Genomic DNA, 25,243 nt, shown 5'->3' on the forward strand with positions numbered 1-25,243 from the left:
CAGACCCAGAAAAATAAATATTGTATGGTTCCACTTACATGAGCTGGCAAAAACAATCACATTTATAGAAGCAAAGAATAGAATGGTGGTTCCCAGTGGCTGAGGGGAGGAGGAAATGGGGAGTTTCTAATAATGGCTAGGAAACTGCAGTGATATGAGATGAATAAGGTTTAGAGATCTACACAACATTATGCCTATAGTTAACAATAAGAGTATTGCAGAATTTAAAATATGTTAGGAGGGTAGATCTCACATGATGTGTTCTTGCCACAATAAAATAAGATAAAATAGAAATTTCAACTCAGAAAAAAAAAGAAAAGCATAGGACAAGAAGGCACAGACATCAGAATTAACTCCAAACAAATCCATGTTGGTTACTAGAGTCCTCCTTTCCTTCCCTTTTACTTTTTTTTTCCCCCCACAATTTTTGACCGCTCTGCTTTCCAAGCACTAGGCCAGTCACACTGATAAGGAAAATATTCAAACAGCCATCAAGGTCAGCAAACCGCTTTTTTCCTCCAGTTGGCAAAGCACCCCCAGCTCCCTCCTCCCCTCCTCCAGGCTCCCCTTTTGCCCTGCGCATGCCAAAATATCAAAATAATACAAATTGCTCCCCTTGCTTGTGCTCAGGGCTCAGACTTTTGGGAGATTTCTCCCCTCTGGGCCCACTGATGTAAAATAAACCTCAAAACTCAAGACCTCCGAGTGCTGCTTGGTTCTTCCATCAGTGATCCAGTCCAGGCTTTCCAGTATTTTCTGTAACATTTGCTTTCCTGACAGGGAAACCCAACCTGGGCAATGGCGGAGTGGTGATGGAACAGGAGATCTCAACGGAGAAGCCACATCCTGCCTGATCCCTCAGCAGTCTCCCGCCCGGTCACCCTGGGCCAGCCCCGCTCTGCTGTTCCTGCCATACTCAAGGAGGCTTGGCAGGTGAGGACCTGGTTCCGACGTCGAATCTGGTAAGGCCCCGTGGCCCCTGACCCAACCAGTCCCACTCATTGGGGTGGAAGGGGTGCCTGATCACCTCCTGGAGACTTCTTAGAAGCCTCACAGGTAGACATTCCCCAGGGGGGAATGTTTAAACTCTGGTCTGAGGGTGCGTGAGTGAGTGTGCAGGGTGGCTGAAGTAATTCAGTCTGCACTGAATCTGTGATGCCATGGCCTGTGCTATAGAATCTGTGTGGGCCCTCACCTGCATTCACGGTTGGCCGCCACGACATATTGGTGATTCAGCTTTGACTGACCTGGCCTGGGACTTACACAGGTGCACCTTAGTCAAGGCTGACCAAAGTCTCTGTGAGGAGCGTGAACAGATGGGCATCTGACTGCTCTCCTCTCTAGAGGAGGCACCCCTTTCTTGTCTGTTGTCATGGCACCATCCACAGACACGTCATGGGATCAGGGCACAGTAAACCCACAGTCTTTGACACTATGATCAAGAATTTCAGGAAGGGATTTTCAGAAAACTATGGAGTGAAATTAACTCCTGGCAGGTTGAAAGCCCTGTGTGAATCTGAATGGCCCAACTTCAGTGTAGGGTGGCCTCTGGAAGGGTCTCTAGATGTCCCAACAGTCCATCAGGTCTGGCGGGTTGTCACTGGAGATCCAGGTCATCCTGACCAGTTTCCGTACACTGACTCCTGGTTAGGAGTTGCCCAGACCTTTCCCCTTGGGTGCAATTCACTTGCAACAGGCAGGGACAGGGTAGGGTGTTAGTTGCCACAACAAAGAAGCCTGCAAAGAATCAACAGAAGCCTGAGCCTCTGCAAATTCTTGCTGGTGACCCAGAGGAAGAGCTAATATTGCCCCACCTGATGTGCCTACAAGGCTGCCAGCACCAGCACCCCTGTCCCAGACACCCTACCGCCATCGCTTCCCTGCCAACTCCAGAACCAGTCTCCCCTGGACCAGCAGCCAGGCTGTGCCCTCAGCCAGGAGCAGGCACCCTTCAGATGCCAGTGCAAGATACACAGGAGCCTGAAAGGCATAATAAAGATGGGACCATCCAGCCCAGCCAGTCCAGGTTTTACTATCAACCCTTCTCCACAACTAACCTCCTCAATTAAAAACCCAACACCCAGTTGGAAAAAACACAAGCCCTGGTTGATCTCATGAAATCCCTCTTCCAAACCCATCGGACAACCTGGAAAGACTGCCAACAGCTTCTCTACACTCTGTTCACAATGGAAGAGAGGAGGCAGCCAGGGTCCTTGACTAGGGTGCATGGGCTGAAATTGCTGTCCCCAAGGAGCACCCCAAGTGGGACTTCACCCCTGAGGGACAGCACCAAGCCCTGTGTGAATCCGAATGGTCCACCTTCAGTGTAGGGTGGCCGATATCAGGACGCCCTCCTCCAGGGGATCAATGCCAGGTCCAAAAAGCCTATGAACATGACCAAAGTATTTTCAGTCACTCAACAACCAGGAGAGTCTCCTGAGGATTATTATGAAAGACTGTGTGAAGCTTATCTCATCTACACCCCCTTCAATCCTGAGTCACCAGGGAGCCAACAAATGGCCAACACCTCACTCATAGCTCAAGCCACCCCAGACCTCAGACAAAAGCTCCAAAATTTGAAGGCTTTGCTCAACTGATTAGAACTGACAACAAAGTATATCTAAACAGAGAAGTTCAGACTGACAGAGAGGCTTAAAGAAGAATGAAGAATAAAGGCCAGCTTCCTGGCAGCTGCCCTAAAAGAAAGAGAGATGACCAAAAGGCAGAGAAAAGCTGGCCGCAAAAGGGGGAAGCTTAGGACGCCCCTAGCCAGGGACCAGTGTGCTTACAGTGAAGAGAAGGGGCATTGGAAGAATGAATGCCCCAACTGAGGCAAAGCCCTGAAGCCCAGTCACTGCCGGGAGGAACCTCACAGGGAAAGGCTCACTGGCCTGGCAGGAACAGACTCAGACTGACAAGCACCCAGCTCTCTCATGCTCAGCCCCCATGAGCCCACGGTCAAGATGAAAGTGAGGGGACAACACATGACTTTTGTGGTTGACACAGGGGCAGAACACTCTGTGGTCACCCTCCCTGTAACTCCCTTCAGTACAAAGACTGCAACTATTCTTGGAGCTGCTGGGGCATAAGCAGTCCAGCAACACTTTTGCCAAGCCTGCCACTGTGAACTTGGAGGCCACAAAGCCTGACCTAAGTTTCTCTATCTGCCTGAGTGCCCTGTTTCCCTCTTCAGTCAAGACATACTCTCAAAACTCGGAGCCCAAATAACTTTTGAACCAACTGGACACACCAGCCTTAAACTAAACCCAGGCCAAGAAGAGCCAGAGTCCCTCGTACTGGCAATAACCACACCCAGGGAAGAGGAGTGGAGGCTATTCTGTGCCCAGATCCTCTCAAGCAGCCCACCTGAAGTCAGAGCTGCCTTCCCCTCAGTATGGGCTGAAGACAGCCCACCTGGACCTGCTCATAACCAAACCCCTGTCATTGAAGAATTGACTCCAGGGACCCAGCCACAAAGACAACGGCAGTACCCCCTCTCACAAGAGGCAAGGGCAGGCATCCAGGAACACCTGATCAGACTCGACGAGGCAGGCATTCTAACCATGTGTCAGTCGCCCTGGCTCTGGTTGGCCCCCCAAACCCAGCTCTTATTTGCCTTCAAATGGACTGAACTGGATACAGGGCAGCAGATGCAGTCAACATACATGTGCCTTCCACAAGAGTTCAAGAACTCACCCACTCTCTTTGGAGAGGCATTGGCCGCAGACCTTACCAGCTTTCCGAGAGATGCCACATGCTGCGCCTGCCTGCAGTATGTAGATGACCTCCTCCTTGCCAGTGACACCCAGAAAAAATGTGCAAAAGGCACAAAGAGCCTCCTACAAGTTCTGTCAGACTCAGGATACAGAGCCTCATAAAAAAAGGCACAAATCTGCCAGCAGCAAGTCCTGTACTTGGGCTTCCTCCTCACCCAGGAAGAAAGGGCACTAGGGCCAGAGAGGAACAAGGTCATTATCTCCTTAGCTCAGCTCCAGATGAAGAAAGGCAGACAAGAGTTCCTGGGGGCCACTGGTTTCTGCAAAATCTGGATTCCCAGATTCTCGGCAATGGCAAAATCCCCCTACAGCCTCCTGAGTGGAGGACCATACAAAGAACCCCCTGTCTAGACAGAAGAGGCAAGAGCCACCTTCCTGGAAATACAGGCTGCTTCAGAACAGGCACCAGCCCTAGGCCTGCCAGACACAAAAAGCCCTTCAGTCTCTTCATACATGAAAAAAAAGTAGCCCCCAAAATTCTCACATAAACTGTTAGGCCCTGGCAACAGCTGGTTGCATACCTGTCAGAAAGAAAAAAACTGAACCCACTTGAGGCAGAATGGCCACTCTGCCTCAGGACACTGGCAGCCACAGTTCTATTCATTAAAAAAGCAGAAAAACTTACTCTGAGAAAAAATAAAATAAATGTCAAGGTCCCCCATACTGTTGTGTCCCTCTTAAGAACACAGGGACACTGATTCCTCTCCAACTCTCAGCTGGCACAATACTAAAACTCCTTAAGGCTATCTGGCTCCCAGAAAAAGTAGCAATTCTGCATTGCAAAGAACAGCAAAAGGAAAACAACCCTTTAACACAGGGGAACCAGCTGCAGATAAGGCAGCTAAAACAACAGCCAATAAAAAACAGATAAAGCTCCTTCCCTCACCATGGCCCTAAAGCCCCCAGTGGAGGTCCCTCCACCCAAGTACACTGAAAAAGAGAAAGACTGGGCCATGGCTGAAGGAGCCACCCTAACTAAAAAAGAAAAGATGGTTGCTGCCTGACAGACACATCTTTGTCCCAACTGCAACCAAAAGGCATCTAGTCAGCAAATACCATCAGCTCACCCACCTAAGAAAAACTGCACTAGAAGCCCTCCCCAAAAAGCAATACTAACCTGCCTTTGTAGCAGATGCAGTACAGGTTTGAACTAAATCTCTCAACATTAACTGGAAACTCCACAGTGCATACAGGCCACAAAGTTCAGGGAAAGTGGAATGAATGAATTGCACCCTCAAAGGAACCCTAGCTAAGTTTTGCCAAGAAACTGGACTCCTGTGGCCCGAGCTACTGCCCCTGGCTGTCCTGCATGCTCTCTGCACACCTGGGACTCATGGTTTTTCCCCTTTTGAATTACCCTCCCCTGTGTATAGGAAGCCTCCCAGGGAACTTACACCAGATAGGAAATAAGAGAATAAGAGAACAGCTCCAAGCCTTAAGAGCCACCCTAATAAGCTGCAGCAATATATCATTGAAAGAGCCCTGATCTCCTTAGGGACCCAGTACATTCCTTCCAGGCTGGGGACTCAGTATGAGTCAAAAATTGAAAAAGGGACCCACTCAAACCTCAGTGGACTAGGCCCGCATTATCGTTCTAACTACTACTACTGCCCTCAAAGTTACAGGCATCACTCCGTGGGTCCATCATTCCATAGTGAGAAGAGCCCATACTCCAAAGATACATCAGAAGAAAGCCCAGCCAGACCTCCAGATCCTCGCCACCTCTGCATCCATCTGACAGTTACCCTCTGACTAATGAACACCTGCACGCCATGGATCCTGGCCCTCACCTGAATGAAATCTCTCATTTTGGGCATTAAACTCTCTGCTGCTCCCCTCTGACTAAACTGTTCCTCAAAAAGTTGCCCTTTCTATTGTCTATTGGGTAATTGTTGTTTTGCTATACTTACCTGTGTCTCCTAGCTAAACTCAAGTCTCAGCCTGCATTTCCAAAGTACCTCTTTATAATGTTTAACTGTACAGAAGTTATAAAGTGCATGGTCATCACCCAAGGGAGCTGCCCTCAGTGGCCCTACACCCTTAGCACCTGTCCTCTCACACTCAAATAAGCCAGCCCGAGTGTAACGCTCAGCTTCATAAAAATAAATTAGGAGTGAAAAAAACTGAGTATTTTTTGTTAAGCACAGGCTTATCAAAAGTCTGAAGGACTCATTTCAACCTGTACACACAAAGCCCATACAGACAAATGCATAAAAACATAAATCATCTGTGTTCTTCACAAAGTACTCAAGTCTTTAATGAAAAAGTCACAAGGTAAAAAACCCTAGCTCAAAGCAATTAAAAGTATAAATACAAGCCATTACAAGCCTATCATAAACCAAAAAGATGATGCCCCTAAACGAAGCATTTAAAGGGACATCAGAGGCGGGGAGTGATAAGGAAAATAGTCAACACAGCTGTCAAGGTCAGCAAACTGCTTTTTCCCTCCAGTTGGCAAAGCACTCCCAGCCCCCCCTCCCCTCCTCCAGGCTCCCCTTTTGCCCTGCACATGCCAAAATGCCACATATCAAAATAATATAAATTGCTCCCCTTGCTTGTGCTCAGGGCTCAGACTTTTGGGAGATTACTACTCCCCTCTGGGCCTGCCGGTGTAAAATAAACCTCAAAACTCCAAGACCTCCGAGTGCCGTTTGGTTCTTCCGTCAGTGATCCAGTCCAGGCTTTCCAGTATTTTCCGTGACAACGCAGGTCAAGAAAACAAGCAGTCCCCAAGTTTACAGGCTGGCACTGGGGTGGTCGGGGTGGGGGTGGGGGCGGCAGCAGAGCACACATCACAGTTACACTACAGAGCAAAGAGATCTGTAACCGTGACACAAAAATGCCTTGGGGGCACAGGGAAGGAGCGACTCCTGAGCCCTTTGGAGGCAGGGCAGGTAATTAAGAATGTTTTCCACCAAGATGGGTTTCACTATCACAGGAGCAACACTTTTGAAAAAACGATCTCTATCACTTCACTTTGAAATCTTGTAACAGTTCATATTTTCTTCTTTACTTTGGCCAGTAGGATGCTTAGAACCAATATCTGATCTATTATAAAGTAACTAGTTCATTATGACAATCATTTCATATCCTAACCTGACTCCTGAGTGTATCTTATTTTTAAAATTTTTCTCATTCATTTTCATTCTGTTGTGCTATGTTACATTTGTCTGAAATATCCCAAAGCCTTTGGTAATGAAGCTGCATAAACCCATTATGTGCATATATATCTTAGTGAGTAATCTTTCAGTTATTTAAAATAAATAACATTTTGAAAGAATAATATAAGCATAGATAATAAATCTTTTATAATAACCATATGATTCTTGTTTAAATGAGCAAAGTACTACTACTTCAAGAAATTATAGGATGAAACAATAGCCAAAAAACTAATACTAGTAAATAATAATTTAGTGTAAGATAAATGTAGTATCACACTTTAAAGGGAAAAAGAATGAATATTCAGTAAACAGTACTGGGATAATCAGATCACTATTTTGAAGAAAGTAGTTTACCTTAATCAAATAAAAATTCTGATGGTTTAAGAGTGAAAAGTCAAAAATTAGCCTCCAACAAATGAAAGGAAAATGTACTTAATATTTATCAGATCTTGATATTTGGTATGCCTATTAAGGAATCAACTAATGTGAGAATCAAAATAGAAAAGGATAATAGTATTGGTCAGAAAATGGAGAACTTTACTATATGTAAAAAACAAAACGAAACAATAAGCAATAATAAATGCCAAACACTATACTGGGAGCTATTATCTGACATGGGAAATGTTAGCTCAATACATGGGAACTTTACCACATAAAGAAAAAGGTAAGAAAAGAGCTAACATGGTTATAAAAGTGGGCCAAGGGCTATTAGAAACAATCCAGAAAAAGGAAAAACACAAAACCAAAGGGTCATTAAATAGAACCTATTAATGCTCTTGTTTTTGAAATCTCAGTTTTTAGGATTCTACCTAAGAAAACAGCCCGTGCTGAGTCAGAGGTTCATGGTACCAGGATTTACATTTCAACGATAATGTAATAAAATGGGGGGGAGGGGAGGAGTCATAAAACTATTTCAAAAATAATTGAAAAATGTATCATTTAAAAATAACTTTAAAATGCTAAAAAGTAGGGTTTCAAGACTTGTATGTAAAGAAATACAATAAAATAACAGGTCATTGGAATATAAGTAATTTTTAAAGCAACTTCCTTTTTTCAGTCATCTCCACAGTGGGTATACGTCAACTTTACAGGCAGCACCAAAGTATTTTTTTAATGTACAGGAATTTTAAAAAGAAGAAAAAATTTCATTTCCTTTGTGTACTTCACTGATCTTCTGAGAGAGATGAAGAGGGAGAAAAGTACATTTAAGAGGAGAGTGTTTAAACCTCCTGTCCCCAAAGCAACCTCAGAAAAGATGGTCGCTCGCAGTCCCTCTCTTCTTCAGGAATGGCGGCCCTTGGTGGGGACCCAGGCGGCCTGAAGACAGCTACAGGCTTGTAGCTGCTTGAGGCTGGTGGGGAGGGCAGCCACAGCCTTCTCTTTGCAGAGCTCAGTCCCCTGGTCTGCTTGCTGCCTTTTCCCTCCAGCCACCAACCTCACAGAATGAGGGAGGTCGGGGTATTATCTAAACTCGGTTCACCATCAAACTAAATGCTGAGTGGACAAATGGGGGTTTGGCTAACAGACCTGCACGCGGGAAAGAGGCTGTGCTCCAGATCTCAGCAGCCTGGGTGTCCTCCAGGTTCCCCTCCTGCCCTGGCTCCTTGCGGAGAGAACACAGCAAAACTGCTTCACTTCCTTGAGTGTCAGTTTCCACACTAACAAATCAAGATCAATCTCCCTGTCACAGAGCTGACAGCAGGCCTTCTGTCCAGGCCACACACACTGGGACAGCCACACTGATGTTCAAATACTGAGATCTTCGGTACAAACTGGTAAATAATCCTACAGCGTCCACGTGCTCCAGTCCACGCTTCAGCATAATCGCCCAATGGAAGAGCCAGAGGAGCCCTAGGTCCTGGCTCGGGCACTATTCTAGGGTGCCATTTGAATCACCCGTGAAGGTGCCTTATTTGTTGTTAATGTTTTGAATATCATCCTTGGCTATGGAAATTAAAGATGAATGAGGCGATTCACACGGGTGAGATTACAGACTCTAGAGATTTGGGGCTTTTTTTCAAGAAATATATACTTGTAGTAACCTCCCCAGGTCAACAGGGCATTTTCCCCTTGCCCCTTGGGCCTTAGATACCTCCCCTAAAAAGGTACGGAAGACTTTAGGAGAGAGGGAAAGAGCAGGGAGCAGTGTGTCTCTAAGGCCACTCTCCGGCCTTCGCGTGCGGCCTGCCCAGGTTCAGGAGGGAGGGCAGGTCCCAGCATTCATTAGGCCTCCCTATGTAACCCTCAGAAAGGACCTTCCTGAGACTTGCTACTTGCATATGAAGAACAGAACTCCTTTTTTCACCATAAACATAGTTTTTCTGAAGAGAAAGCGCATGGTCTTAGATTTTAATAGATCATCTGAGAGTTTTTTGACACTGATAAAGTTTAAGAGTTGAACTTGTGGCCTATTTCGCTTCAGGGCTGGGCTGCTAACTGTTCAGAAAACAGGCATTAAGGAAGAAAACCCGTAAATTATGATTTTGGTCTTTCCTCAAGGGCATTTTATCCATTCCTTAGAAAAGTTAGGCCTCCGACAGGCTACTGAGAGTTATTTCATGGAGGTGCTCGTGACGTCTGGAGAGCACTCCTCATAATGGATAATCAATACTCTCACGCTTTTCCAAAACTTATTTTTCCTGCCCTTTTATGAGAAATTATTGAGAAACCTTCAGATACTGATAATCTAACAAACTTGTTGAGAAAAAAAGTCATCTAAGTTTTCTGAAAATATGTATACTAATGATCATAAAGTGAAAACAGGTTGTACAAGAATTACTTCCTTCTTGCCCGATTATTGTGCAGCTTCCAGGGGCATTGTTATTTGCTTGGAGTGAGAATTATACTAATCTGAGTGCATTTAAATGGGATACAATTCAGACACATTTTTTCATGTGCTTGATTTCCTATAAAAAAGGGACTGTCTTAACACTACATGCTCTGTTCATTCTCAGTCCTTATAAAGTCTTGGGGAAGAGAGAACAATCCAAATTCTTGTGCCCATGTCATTTTTTGGCACTTAATTTGCATATTTATTATAAGGATTTGGAAACCTGATACTCAAAAAAGGTCTAGTATCCCATAAAGACAATCTTAGAACTACTACTGTTTTTCACCCCCAGGCTCACTGAGCCTCATAACCATACTTCAGATGAGGGTAACTTGCACTTTCCGCAGGTGTCTTGTCTGTGACAAAGGACAAATTAAGTCTCCAAAAAGACTCGTCTGCTGGCTTTTTCTGATGACTTCTATTTCAAGGTCTTCTCTAATTAGCCTCCCCAAATGGACTGTTTAATGCATAACCAATCTTGAACTTGCTCTTTTCTCTGACTGAAGAGAAAATTGCACTTCATTTTTGTTGAGCTATGGTGCTTATGTTGCACATTTATCAACGAGTGATATTTTAGAATTCTAGATGACAGCTGCTGAGTGTTTCCTCACTGGCAATATTAGATTGGGAATTACTAATGGTGAATATATAAATGCTTTTTAATACACAGTCTAATCAAAATTGTTCTAAATATTTAGCTTTTTAAATTCATATTACTTTCCAAGGTATATTAGTCTAATGTGAATAAGAAGCATTTTTTTTAGGATCAAGAGGAAAGTTGAAAGCATATATAACATTTATCACATGGCCAAATAAATCATTGATAACAATAAATTGTAGTATGTTGATTTTAATATCTTCCTAGCTCCTCATCTATTTCATTTTAATCTTTTAAAAAAATAATCAACAAGATACTACAAAAAAATTTTTAGTCTGAGAAAATGACTGTGCTTCCTTTGTTTTGTTTTATCAAAGTCATTTTTTAAAATTTCCTTTTGTTCTACTGCAACTAAAGAAGTGGAACAACATATGTACATGCAAGCTGAAATACAGCTGGCCAATAGAGTTTACAACATGATTCCTTTCAAACTTGATATCACACTTATGCAGGCAACAAACAACAGTGTCTATTTCACCCCTGCCAGCAGGCAGAGTTTCCATGAGGTGAGCAGGAATCTGGGGAAGGACTGGATGACAATTACTGAGGGAACCAAGAGCCTAGGGTATTGGAAAATCTTCTCTTTCTTTCTAAGACCTATAGCCTGTCTTTTTTAAAGGGAGCCTTGAATTGAATACACAGTAGGAACAAAAGCCAAAAATCCTCAGGTTTAGGAGTGGGCAACTATCAACTGGGGAAATATCAATGTGGGAAGAGTCACAGAATCAAAGAAAGAATGATGTTATGAAATAGGTACTGTAGGGTTGACTTCAGAGGAGGACACATTTATCAGGTTGAAGAGGGGAAGAGAAAGTCCCAGACATAAGGCAACAGAGGTGGATGAGCAGTTGAAGGTCACATATAGATCACCCTGCCTCCCAGTTGTAACAGATCTGTCTCCAACTGAATGCAACAGGAAGGCTTAAGGGGACTTGGTCTCCATTTAGGCTGTGGCTCTAAGGCAATAGGTCGAAACTGCACCCACATTCCAAAATGATGCTCAAGACTACAAGACTTGTAATGAACATGTTCCAAATCCAGTGTTGCCTTTTGCAAAAGAAGGGAATAAAATGGTTGAACTTAAATACCTGGAAAATAGTCATTTCTTTGCAGAGATTTGTCAGAGTGCTAAGTCTCATCCCTTCCTGCACCCCATGCCCTTGCTAATTCCAGGTGGGAAAGGAATCTCCGTTGCCTCCTCCTGACCTTAAGTCTAGTGAGGAGTTTTAAAGTGGACCACAAGTAGGACCTGCAACATGATCTCCGATTACCAGATGAGTGTGTGACTCATACCTGAGAAGTTAGTTGTATGGCTGGGGCTGGATACCTACCAGGTGGATGAAGGAAAAATGGGCTGTGTTTTTGGAAGATTCTGATTTCAAAGAAGGAGATGCAGTACAAGATCCCCAGGGCCTGGGAGAGGAAGCCAAAGTGATTAACAAAAGCCTGCATCCACATCAAGGGAAAGGTCAGGGACAGATTCCTAGTAATGGCTGTTCCCAATACTCCTTGGGAAAATGCCCCAGGACAAAGTTGACTTTAAATGTCTATCATAGATTGATGCCAGCCAGTGAAGACCCTTTGCCTCTCTTCCTTCCTTCTTACGATGTCAGAGAGTTGAGGAGGAGGGCAGAGAGGTGCCAGTGGAGTAATGAAGCCAGTCACATCTTGCTCATCCTCTCAGGCTAGGCCCTGGCTGGTTGAAGCTGGGGGAAGGGAGAAATTTTAACTCTGAATAAAATTTGGAATTCTGTTTAGACCTCTAGGTGACTGAATTGAGACTATTCTGGAGATTAAATAAGACTTCATTTTTTGTTATGCTATGGTAACATAAAAATACACATAAGCATATAAGTAAGTAGGTGAAAGCGGGCTGTAGAAAAGTCTAGAAATGAGAAAGCATTCCACAGAAGAGAATTAGGAGAGACTGAAAATCTGTTGGAGATGCAAAGATAAAAACCCGCACTGCCTTTAGGAAGACAGAGGGCTAGAACTCAAGGGGCTTCTGCAAACAGCAACTGATTCACAGCAACCATGTCTTTTAAAAGAAATTGTCTCTGGACTGAAAGCTTGACTTCCTTTTCTTGGGGAAACTAAATAAAAACAATCAGCAGATGTGGAAGAAATGTTCCTCAGCCACCTCTTCAAATAAGAAGGAAATGACATTTGTGGATGGGCGACTGGTCCTGGTTTACTCCCCCAGAAGGCCTCCAAGAATTTCTCCATGTGGTTAAGAATGATGTTGCAGAGCGTTCAGTTATACCTGATGAGTAAAAATAAATTTCTTCATTCTCTATTTGTATGTAAAACTGCCTAAGTCTTGGAGAGTTCAAAATTTGATCTCCAAAGTTGTTCTGCCCTTTTGCCTGCTCAAGGTGGCATCTGGACATAAAGGTTCATTTGTGTGTAACATATACAGTATATGAAATGTCCTTGGGGTCATATGCTGTCCTCTGAACTCTTGCTGGTCTCTGATATGTTGTAGCTTGTTTGGCCTGGTGCCCAGTTAACAGTAGTGGCAGTCATTGAAGTGTGCAGCTCCCCACCTGGTTCCTTGCCATGCTGGCATCTTCCGCTGAAGTCATAAGTTCACACTTGTGACACCTTCCTTCTAACCATAGGGCTCTTCTGGTCCACTGCTCCTTTCATCTCCCATCCCTGCCTGGCTGTGGCATATGGTAGGATATGAAGAAATGGGGTGATATCTAAAGCTCAGCTCTCTCGATGCCCCCCTCAGCCATTTCTAACGTCCTGTCTGGCACCATGTTAGATGGAATGACATGCCTACTGTGGGGATGCTCTGAAATCCATGCTAGGATCAGCCCACTGTTCTGGAATGTGTATCTACCATGTACTCCAACAAAGTACAACCCCAACGGGGCCAGACAGCTCAGATATTCATGTCTAATGGCTTGTATTTCTACTTTCTCCTCCCAGCCACCTCCTCTCAGAAATATGAGGGGTTGTCCCTGTTTCCGTCAGGTAGAAAAATCTCTTACAGCATATATCAGTCTTCTCTACACTATGGCATACAATAAAATTCAATGGTACAGATTCCCTACATTTAGCATTTGATTTGCAAAGGAATTTTGGCAAATATAAACATTTTTTCTCTCTCAACAAAACTTGGATTTCAATACTATGGTCTCACTGTGAATTTTTTAGAATATGTTTTTTTAAAAATATGACAGCCAAGAAATGACTTCTCTGTTCCAACTTCTCATGAAATGATGAAGTCCATTGATTTAATAAGTGCAGAGCCACACGGCAACATGATTTCTGGGAATGAAAAAAATGTCAGTTTAATTTTGCAAATACAATTCCTGTAAAAATAATAATAATCTAGATAGAGAATCCTTTTGGAAACTTAAAGCTAAGAAAATAATTTATGCAAGTGTAACTAGTGCATCTAGGGCATAGATGGTAAACTGTTTAAGACCAAATATTGTTGAGTTTCTCCACTTTTGTGTCTCTTGCTGATGTTAGAATCTGAGGAACATAGGGAATACAGGACTCTAGAGATCATTACGGAGAAATTTGGTACAATGAGATATGACTTCTCCCAGGAAAACACCAAATCTGTAGTAACCATTCATTCACAGCTTGGCCCCAAACTAGCCCTTCATCCTTGTTTCCCACTCCCCACCTACGGCAACCTTCTGTTCCAACAGAGCCAGCCAGCCCACAGACCTTTGGATCTGTAGGACCTAAACATTCAGTGAAGACAGCAGGTAAGCCTGAGCACAGCCATCTTAAGAAACCCAGAGGCCATTTTCTGAATATGTTCAGAAAGCCCTTGAAAAATAAGGTGAAAAACAAGTTAATCATGAACACCAGGTGGTGGGCAGCTGCGGCCTTCAGACAGCTAACCTTGGTCAGTTAGTCATACATACCAAGCTTATCTTGCTGAAACACTGTATGGCTGAGGGTGTTCTTATCTCGTGAAACCCCCGGGATGTGGCGCCAACCGAAGATTTATGCATCCTTGGAAAAAAAACCCCTGTTACGTGCTTGTAGAACAATACTGTCTTTTTAGAAAATGCTATAAAAACCTCCGGCTTTGACTGCTCAGGGTCCTTGTTGAGACCCGCTGCATCGGGCTAACACTTGGACCCCAGCTAGCTGGTTCCTGAATAAATTCCTCTTGCTTGTTGCATCAAGAGACGCCTTTTGTGAGTGATTTGGGGCAGCATCCTCCTCTGGGAGAATCCAACAGATCTACCTTCTGCATTCCTGTGCCTGTGTCTTTGCTATCAGTCTCCAAAATGGGAATACCCCTAGGATAGGGCTTTAAAAAGTAGTGGGAAAATCCATTAGGATTAAGTGAGAATCAAAAATCTTGCCTCCTGCTTATATTTCCATCAAACAAGGTAATCGTCTGTTGTTACAAGGATGGAAGTACCATATTTAGTTAGATTTCTTCTACGAAGGAAAAAAAAAAGGACCATAAGCAGTATCTGACTTTGAGGAAAAGAAAGATTATGTCAATTTCCATTTGCTCTAACTTGTCTATTGTTTTCAAAAGGACTTCTGAGTGGGAGTCACAAAGCTGAGTCTGGCTCTGAGAAGAGGGAAAAAAATGGGAGAATAAACACTGATCCGGAAGCTTGGGAACCACAGTTGTTACTATAGTGATGAAATCCAGTCCGGATGGTGGTGCTGCCCGCCTACGCAATGAGTGGGGGAAAGCCACTCTCCTCTGGACTAGTGTAGCTGAGGACAGAAAGTCTCATATGACCAATTTAACCCTCTACTTGAGAGCTCAAATTGTACCCCTGTAGATTCAGCCAATGTTTATTAAGCACCTAATAAGTGTTTGGCAATGTGTTGGGTGTATTAGAGCGTTTAATGTATCTAAATCCAGAAAATTAGGAACTAACATCACCCTTTTAAATACAGAACAAATAAGGTTTCAAGAGGGCAAATACTTTGTTACGTAATGACCTAGCTAGCAGAAGAGCTGGGCCAAAATTTAAATCCAGATCTTATTTAATTCAGTCTATTTTCAATGTAAACCCATTTCCACCAAACCACAGCTATGCCTGTCAAATGACATGGCAGGAAAATCATATCCCTTTGAATAATGCAAACGTAGGAAATCCATGGTGGTTACCCCAAACTGTGGTATTCTATAATTTTCTCTGGCTTGCAAGTTTTCTAGAAAAACAATTGATGTTAAAGTTTTGTTTTCTTCATTGTAAACTGGATTAGTTAATAACAGCTTAATTAATTAAGAAATGATCCTAAATAACAGCTTTCAATGTGTTTTGGAATTAATATGACAGCATCAATAATTTATTCATTGTAAACACTGTCTTAGAGATACACAAAGGTCATGGAACTATCTCATACATTCTTTTTCTTCCAAGAAGAAGTGTATCTTTCATTGTAAACACTGTCTTAGAGATACACAAAGGTCATGGAACTATCTCATACATTCTTTTTCTTCCAAGAAGAAGTGTATCTTTGGACTTTTAACAGTAATCACATATTACCAGTCATCACAATATACAATCAAGAAAGTTAAGTCCCCTATAGTTCTATTCCTATTACCATCCATACTCTAAAATAATAATTCTTAAGTGTTTTTCCTTTTTGAAAATTTACGCAGAGTGTAATGGTTAAGAACATGGATTCACATTCCAGCTTTGCCATTTATTAGCTCTGTGACTAAGCAAGTTAGACCTCAATTTTTATCTGTAAAATAGGGATAATAATACTACCTACTGCGAATGTTACATGGAATAAGTGATACAAGGGATAAATTATGTTAAATGCTTGGCCCACTACTGACACACTTTTGCACTTTATAAATGGTTGTATACATATGTATGTATCTCTGTTTACGTATGTTGTTTACCTAAATAGATCATGCTATCCATATTGAGCTATAAATCTCACCTAACAAACTATCTTCAGACATATTCCCATGTCTGTAGTAAGAATCTACCCTATCAATTGCTGCATAATACTCTAATACACCATGTCCTCACATGGCCTTCCTGCAGAGTGCCAGTGGAGAGAGGGAGCAAGTTCCCTGGGGTCTCTTTTTATAGGGGCACTAATCTCATCATGGGGGCCCCATCCTCATGACCCCAACTAACACTAATTAACTCCCAAAGGCCTCACCTCCAAATACCATCATATTGGGGGGTAGGGCTTCAACATATAAACTTTGGGGTGGGGGGAAACAAACATTCCACAACATATTGAACAGTGGAACAGATATTTAAATATTGATATTTAAACAGATATTGTAAATGTTTAGTAATGCACATTATCAGATTTTGTTCAATTTACACTCCTACCAAAGTATATGATCATACCCAACTCCTACATCTCATCATTAGCAGTTTTCATTATAACTTTATTTTTTCTTTGATAATCTGGTAGGTAAAACATACATTACGTCAAATTTTGACTTGCACATCTTTGATTATTCATGGGAGTAAACATCTTTTCATGTTTATTGGTAGACTATATTTCTTCATTTGGGAATTTCCAATACATATCCTTTGTCGATTTTTGTATGTTAATATTTTTCTCATTGATATCCATGGGTTCTGTGTACATGAGAAATGTGAACTCCTCACAGTCACTATTCATCCACATCACACTTTCTCATGGCATCCAGATTTGATCTTTGTAATATTCATAACACTCAAAAGTACTTGTTCAGTGTGGGTTCCTCACTCACTAGAGCACAGGTTTTACAAGGTCAGGCCTATACATGTCTTATTTAGTGTTTAGTTCCCAGTACCAACTATAGCATCTGGCCCAGAGCTGGATAAATAGCTCCAAAACTGTTGAATAAATTGATGAGTAACACATATATTGCAATTATTTACCACTGTATATTGTTCTGTTTTTCTTTTAACTTGGTTGATGGCATCTTTGGCCATACCATTTAAATTTTATAATCAAATCTGTCAATTTTTTTTCAGTTCTCAAGTTCATACCATGCATGAAAAGTACTTTTTCACTCTCAAATGATTAACATATTCTCCTGTATTTTTTCTATTATATTTATAGTCTTAATTTTTGTGATTGAATCTTTCATCTGCAAATTATTTGCGTGTGTGTTTGAGGTATACAATTTTATTTTTCTCCAAAAAACACTATACTTTTTATTGAATGATCAACACCTCTTCACTACAAATGTGAAATGCAATCTTGATTATATTCTATGTAGGATGGGTGTATATTTTATGTGTGTATATTTTAAAACAAATATATAAAGCAAATTTCTATTTTTTTCTTTAATTTTTTTTTTTTTTTGCCTGTCTCATGGAAGGACATTTCCAGGTAAATCTGTTGTCACCCTGTCAAGTCTTTGTTGAATGCAGTCATTCCGTAAAGAGCAAGACAATGAGCTGCACACTGGATAAGGAAAAATTATCTTTTAGTCAGGCTTCCTTCATTAGTTCTCTGGCTTTAAGATGCACAGCTTTGAAAGATCCATAATCATACCTGTCTGACCTGCTTCGCAGAGTTATTGTGAGATGAGAGCATGCAAACTGATCTGCATATTAAAAGCGTTCTAAAAATGAGAAGGTCCTGAAAAGTGAAAATTATTCATATTCTCTATTATTGACAAGCATTCAGAGATTTCATCTTGAGAAGAATTTACTCAAATTGATTGGAGCTGGATGAGTAACATTCTGTGGTCAATGGCAGCAAGTCAGTGAAAACATCTCCCTGTTTTTATTGCAACTTGCCTTCCAAGCTACTAGTGGGTAAGTAATCCCACAAAATGAATCAGATACTGACAGGGATCTTGTCTAGTTTTGTGCCTTTCTCATCCTGGCCCAGCACCATGTCTGTCACTAACCTGCATAATCCTGAAGCGCTTCATTCTCTGACAGGATCCCAGGGGAGTCTGGGGAAAGCGCCAGTGAGCTTTCTTCAAAAGGGCAGTGGGATGGATTGGATAAATGTGTTGTGAGTACCATCATCGTTTCCCGAAGCTGCCTTAACAAATTACCACAAACAGAGTGGCTTAAAATAACAGAAATGTCTTCTCTCACAGCTCTGGATGCAGAAGTCCGAAACCAAGGGTCTGCAGGGCCACACTGCCTCTAGAGGATCCGGAGGAGAAGCCTTCCGTGACTCTCCAGCTTCTGGGAGAAGCCGGCCATCCTTCACTGGCAGCCTCATCACTCCAGCTTCGGCCTCTGTTCACACTGCTTCCTCTTCACTGTTTTCTATTCTTTCTCTTATAAGGATATTGGTCATTAGATTCAGGGCTTACCCAAATAATTCAGGAGGATCTCATCTCAAGGTCTTTAATTTAATTACATCTGCAAAGGCCTTTTCCCAAATGAAATAACATTTTCAGGTTCCTGGGGTTAGACACAGACATTCCTTTACAGAAGCCAGCATTCAACCCACCTCAAATGCCTCCTATGGTAGGAGGCAAATGAAAGGAGGCTCCGCACATGCAGTGCTTCATCAATTTGAGGCCACAGCTGACAGGAGCCAAATGCAAGTTCTTTTCCCAATGGTAGGCTGGGTGAGCTGACATTCTTATGTTCCCAGAAAATACATAACGCTTCTCTCAGATTCAAGCTTGACTGTGGTTGAATTCAATTCTTTGAATTTTTAAAAATACATTTAATTAACTCCTGCCTGTTCCCACTCCAAATCTTCATACTCTGCATAGAGGAGTTGAGACAGGATCACCAAACTGACACGTTTCTTTCTTCAAAGCACCACGACGCATCATGGAACAAGATGGCGTTCCCGTCACCCACCTTCTGATCAAATCCTCTTTGTGAAGGCAATAACTCAGGTTGTTCTCACAAGGCAGCCTGTACTTTTTCCTAAACAATCCTTTTCCTTCCTTTTTCAGAGCAAAACTACACCAGGACTTCTTTTTAAACGCAGATGGCCAAAGGCTAAGATTTCTTGAGACCTCAAGTATTTCTTGTCTTAGTTCTTCCAGAAGACTCTCCCGTTCCACAGGTCCCCTGCCTGATCTGAAGCCCATGGTGTGTTGGAGCTGCTGGTGTTGATTCACAGGTTGGAGCTCAACAATTTTCACATAATGCTTTCAGGATTTTTCATTAAACTGTTCAAATTCAGGCTTCAACCTCCCCAGAGAAAGCTTCAGGCTTAGGCTGTTTCAGGCAAGGAAATACTGGTGTTCATGAAAATAAAACAAAGCAGAAGTAAGTTCTTGCATTAAGCAGATAAGTCTATTCCCATCCCTAGACACCTATTCACCCAAAGTCACCGTAACCAAAACAAGGAGAAATAGGACTTCCAAAGGATATTTGGCAAGGGCTGCGAGCGTTGCCATGGAGAACCAGTAAAGATTCATTTTATTTCATCTGCTAAAATAGATTTTTTGCAAACCAGAAAAAGTGTTTAGGAAACCTTATAATTTGGACTTGGCAGTGGCTTGAATTAGTAGATCAGTAAAAAGATTCCTTAGGAGGTGGAATAACTTTTCCAAGATCCCATGGCTACTTTTTGACAGAACTGAGACTGGAATCCAGATTTCCAGGCTCCTAGTCTAGTGTGCTTTTGACTATTGCTGCCACATTTTCCCATTCTCTTTGATAATTAGAAATATTCCCTGACGTGACAACTCTGGGGGGTCCACATCAAGTGGACTCCATAGTCAGATAGACGAGAAGTCTTTTTCTTCTAAAAGGCCATTAGTAAATATTTGCAGCTTTGTGAACCATATGGTCTCTGTCGCAGCTACTCAACTCTGCCTTTGTAGCCATACAACAGCCAGAGAAAGTTTGTGAATGAGCGGTATCCCCATGATTCAATCACGCTCCATTCACCAAAGAGGCAGAGGGCTAACTTTGGCAGTGGGCTAACTTCCGTTTGTGGACTGTAGTTCTCAGGCCTCTAGGAAGACCAAGTTTAGAGTTCAATTTCATTAACCTTCACTTTTCTGTTCTTTAAAATGGGTATAATAATAGTACAACCTTCATAGTAGTTGTAAGGATTAAAGGACATACAATATGTCATATGTTTACAGTGCTTGGCATTCAAAAAATGTTGCCAATTATTATTAACACTCTTTTACTTTTGGCAATGCCTTCTGAAAATGCAAGAGAAACAAAGGAATCAACATTTAGAGATCTTTTATTTTCCACTTGCTGCCAGACAAGCCTAGAATTCGCCCAGTGCCACGAGCCCCTGCTGCTTCACAGACACTATCAGGAAGCTGACTGTCACAACTACACAGCTGGCGGCGTCAGACCCCGACCTCCCAGCGCCCCACATGCCTGGGACAGACAGTTTGCTTTCTGTTTGGAACCCTGGCAGGTTCTGAACTCCTACAGCCTCCTGGCTCCACGACATCAGGTGCTCAAAGAGGTAGCTTTCTTTTTAAATGCTGAACAGCTTTCATTTTCATTATTTCTAGCAATTTCAATGAAGTGAGGTGCATAGTTTTAGAAAACAATCATTTTTTTCTGGTGCCACCCCGTCCCTTGCATTTCCTTCTAATTTGAAAATCTCAACTCCAAGAAGCCCCACTTTTTCTGTACTTGTTGAAGCTGTAAGAACTGGGGCTGCAACTTCGCTGAAACCTCACTCATCTCTCATCATGCCAAGAGGGTGGGATTCCAGCTAAGCTGTGCTAGTCTTCTTCCTTATGCAGTTTTTACTAAATTATCAAACCTCATCATTAATACACTCCAGTGACACAGGCCCAAGAGATTGCATTATGATGAGGTTCTGCTACACTTTAAAATATTAAATCCTTTTAAAGCTAAAAGTATTTTAATAACTTATTTCTATAAATCTTTAACTTCTTACCTAGGTGACAAATATTCCTGGATTTATGGTTGACAAATCCTACAGATAGTCCTGAAGTAGACTGACTGTGGACTAATGAAAGGAGCTAGCTGTAAGTTTTATAAAAACCTATAAAACTGCTCTGTGCACACTTTGATTAGATGCTACTATTCCACTATAAGGTTTCAGAGTTCTGGAGTCTACAGGCATATACATAAAAATTTACATTTTGTAATTGCCTTAGTCGAGTATCAAATGCCTACAATTAAAAAAAACACAAATTCAGGTATATATGTGTCCTTTTCTTCACAATTTTGGCAATTATGTGTAGTTACATTGGTTTCCTGAAAACTTCATACATGCTTCTTTCTTCCTTTCACATTCCTAAATGTGTTTACAAGTCAGTAGTAATGTGCACACTACCACATCCCCAGTTTCTTCTGTACAGTCCAAAGTCTAGATACAGATTATAGGGAGTCTAAATTCAACAAAACATTTCCACTCTAACTTCAACGATCTCCCTTCACAAAACTTCCACCAGACATGAGAGCTCTTGTTTTTGTGCTGTTGGTGTCACACCACCCTCCTCTCCCACACCTAGTTGGTGATAAACTTAAATTCTTTCGGACTCAGCTCCAACCTGCCCACCTCCTCGGCCTCCCTCCTCGTCATTCCAGAGGCAAAGCCTCCTTCCTCTCCCAGAGCCTAGCACAGGTGTCCTGCACGAATGACAACTTCAGTTAATATTTATTGAAGGCTCAACAGGAAACCTAAAAGATTGCCTTCAGGCACTATTAAAGGGAGCCCCATAATTTCAATGAGGATGAATTTGTAGTTTTTACCAAAGAAAACAAGTTTTAACTTCAAAGTAACCTTATTAACTGCACTTAAAGGATTCCTTTAGGAAGTCAAACAAATGAGTCAATTCATTTTTCTTGAAAACTCTTTTCCATATAGCCAGCCTGAAATGATCTAAATCCTGCACATGGCAAGGAAATCCATCCTTGTCTCATCTGCTCCAGGGGGAAGTTTTGGACCAAAACAGTGGCTTCCCCTTATGTCAAGTCATGCTTTGAAAACCAACCAATGAGGTTTAGCGAAGAGTCTCCCACATCCAGACCATAGAGACACATCTTGCCACTTGGATTTGGGACCAGAAAATAAGCCCCAAGGCTAAGTTTGTGACCAAAAACAATTGGAAAACTACATAGAGCACAGGAGCCAAGAACACTAAGCTCCATGTAAAGCCCTTAAAATATGCCCTTTTAAATATCACTGTTCCAATTTCCCTCCATCCCCTGTTTGGAGATTCAGAAATTCACTTATAGTCCTTTAATGATATAAATGTATTTGGAAAAATCTTACTTAAAGATTTAGCTAACATACTTCAAAGAAGCTAGCCCTTGCATACTGACTCCAATCTCAACCCCTTGGTTTTCTTCTTTTCTGCCTCCAGATTTTGCTTGACATTTGGAAGGCTCCTCTTGTTATAACACGGGAGCCAGCCCCGGTTTCACACGTGGACTGAAACACTCCACAAGACTATGTGCCAAGGGAACTCTATAACCTTCAGGCATTTTGCTGGTACATGCATCTTTGAATCACTGCTATTCTTAAAACCCTTCCTTTCACCTTGTATTTGAAAAAAAAAATTTCTATGCAATCTAATAAAGTGCAATGTTATTAAACATTTTGAGTGAAATGAGCAAGGTAGTGGGAGCAGTAGGGACAAAGTAAAATGTTGTGTCCCGAGAAATTGGCTTTACAACCAAGTCATTGTCATGCAAGTGCTCAACACACCCATTCAACAAAGTATCTGAACAAGAGGGTGTGATGCTGGGACATTCAATAAATGAATGAGAATCAGTTGATCACCAGCACACGTTGAGAAACATTTAGAACCCCTGCTGTTCAAAGTGTGGGGATGCAATCCTGAATAAAACCTAGGGTTCTTGTCCTCAGGAGAGCTTAAATTTCAGCGGGGAGGGCAAATCCACATAATTTCAAGTTTGGCTCTGTTACAAAGAAAAGAATCAGGGTAATAAAATACACAGTGAGAGGGTGGAGGTAGTTAGTATAAACCGGCTGGTCAAGGGAGAGTCTTCAGATGACACTCAAACCAAACTGGAATAACGAGGATGCTGCCAGGGGACTTCTGGGAGCATCGTCGCAGAAGGGGAACAAGTGCAAAGCAGCCCAGAGGAATGCTCCCGGCTCGTTAAGAGACCCGTAACAACTTAGACAACAGTAAGAGGGAGTGTGGTGGAGACGAGGCTACTGAGGTCGGGGAAGGAGCTCTTAAACAACACACAGGCCCCTAAAGCTGAGGTAGGTGGAAGGACAAGGGATCAGTCAGGCCAGGTAGGGCTTCAAGGCCATGGCGAGAGTGTCAAGAAGTTTTTCGAATTTCACTTTTGGGCTCTGTGTGAAAAAAAGGAAATTCAAAGAGACAGGACTGGAAATGTGCAGAGCTCTTGAGACAGGGACCATGGATGTAGTCAGAGTAGGGTGAGAGCCTCCGGAGGGGGCAGGGCTGGACATCTGCAGTCAGAGCAATGTAACTACACGCAAGGAAACCCGCCCTGCTAAAACTATGTTAAACATTGAGCTCTAGAATCATTCTTCAGTGAGATCAGTTAATGTTCCCCAGATAAAGAAGGGTAGCACATGTTTTATTATGCTAATCATTGTAACCTTGTGTAAGATTCACTTCAGCATGCTAAAAGGCCCAGGCCTATGTGCTGTCTTTCCTCCTTCAGATCTGACGAGGTGATTTTGCAAACTGAGCAATTCACTTAGCATGCAGACCCAGCTGTAGACGGCATAGTACAAGGCAGGAATTCCATCTTGAAGATAAGATTGCATTTTAACACCCAGGAAGTTCAAGAGGCAAGATTCTTTAGCAAGTAGACAATGCCTCAGCCCACCTTGGGGGCTGGGCAGGCAGCTTTTTGATACGCTCCCAGACCAAGGCGCCGGTGTCCCAGAGAGAAATCAAGGCAGGAAATTCCTTACAGTGAAGTTAATTTTTAATATTCAGGGACCACTTAAGTCCCCACCCCTAAGTTTTTTCATGTTCTCGAAAAATCCTCAACTGCCTACAAAACCCCCTAGACAACGCACCACTACGGACTCTCTTGTCCCCTCCTGGCGTGAGCTGGGAGCTCTGTCCTTTCACTTTATCTCTAAATAAAAGCCTGTACCTTGCTCTCCTACCTTGACTGTTTGTGAAGCTAATTCTTCGGCTCCGTAAACAAGAACCCCAGCATCACTCTTACAAGGCAAAAACAGCAGTCCACGTACAAGAAGGCGGCTGGAATTGGGTAACATGGGACAGATTTCATGGGATGCTTTCTGGTAGCAGAGATTGCAGGGTATAGGAGTTATGGTCAAGAGTTATTTAGAGAAGTTTGACAAGGAGACTGAGACCCTGTTCTTGAAAAATATTGTAGGCCAGTGCTTTACTGTGCATGTGAATCCTCTGGGGCTCTTGTTAAAATGTAATTATAATTCAGCAGGTCTGGGGTGGGGCCTGAGGATCCCACTCAGTAGCAGGATTCCAGCATGATGTGACCTTCATTTAAATTTTGTTGTATTTCCTACTAGTATCTTACCACACAATGTGCTCCAGACCAGCGCTAACACTGGGGCCACATGTTGCTATTTAGATTTAATTAAACTAAGATGTTCAGTTCCTTAGTTGCACTAACCACATTTCAAATGTTCAAGAGCCACATGTGGCTAGTGGCCACCACACTGGACAGCACACGAGAAACTTGTCATTATCACAGAAAGTGTAATTGGACAGTGCTGCTCCAGACAGGGGACATTATTCCTGGCTCCCTAGGCTTGCTGTGACCATGTCTTTCCCCATTCTGGTCTTTGTATGGGGAACACACATATTGTCTCTGTTAAAATCAAATGCTCTTTTAAGAACTATTTCAAATCCACCTCTTCTATGGAATCTTTCTTCAAACTACAACTTGGTACACTGCTTCCTTTAAATCTTTACGTTGGGTTTTCCTCTGCAATATATTTCTTCTGCATTTTGCCTGCC

The 25,243-nt window shown here is 42.5% G+C and overlaps 1 long non-coding RNA gene across 3 annotated transcripts; it reads left to right on the forward strand.

Moving 5' to 3' along the window:
• The first annotated feature begins 575 nt into the window (after positions 1 to 575).
• On the forward strand, positions 576 to 24,224 carry LOC118971227 (uncharacterized). Of its 3 annotated transcripts, XR_012129945.1 has the most exons (8): positions 576 to 962; positions 14,097 to 14,156; positions 18,024 to 18,161; positions 18,291 to 18,366; positions 18,455 to 19,446; positions 20,551 to 20,763; positions 21,212 to 21,298; positions 22,643 to 24,224. It is a non-coding gene; the product is annotated as an uncharacterized lncRNA (long non-coding RNA). The 3 variants fall into 3 exon arrangements; XR_005059579.2 differs by having other exon boundaries at positions 18,024 to 18,366; XR_005059578.2 differs by having other exon boundaries at positions 18,024 to 19,446.
• The last annotated feature ends 1,019 nt before the right edge of the window (positions 24,225 to 25,243 follow it).

This window comes from Manis javanica, chromosome 1 (assembly GCF_040802235.1).
Source record: "Manis javanica isolate MJ-LG chromosome 1, MJ_LKY, whole genome shotgun sequence".
Taxonomy (NCBI): domain Eukaryota; kingdom Metazoa; phylum Chordata; class Mammalia; order Pholidota; family Manidae; genus Manis; species Manis javanica.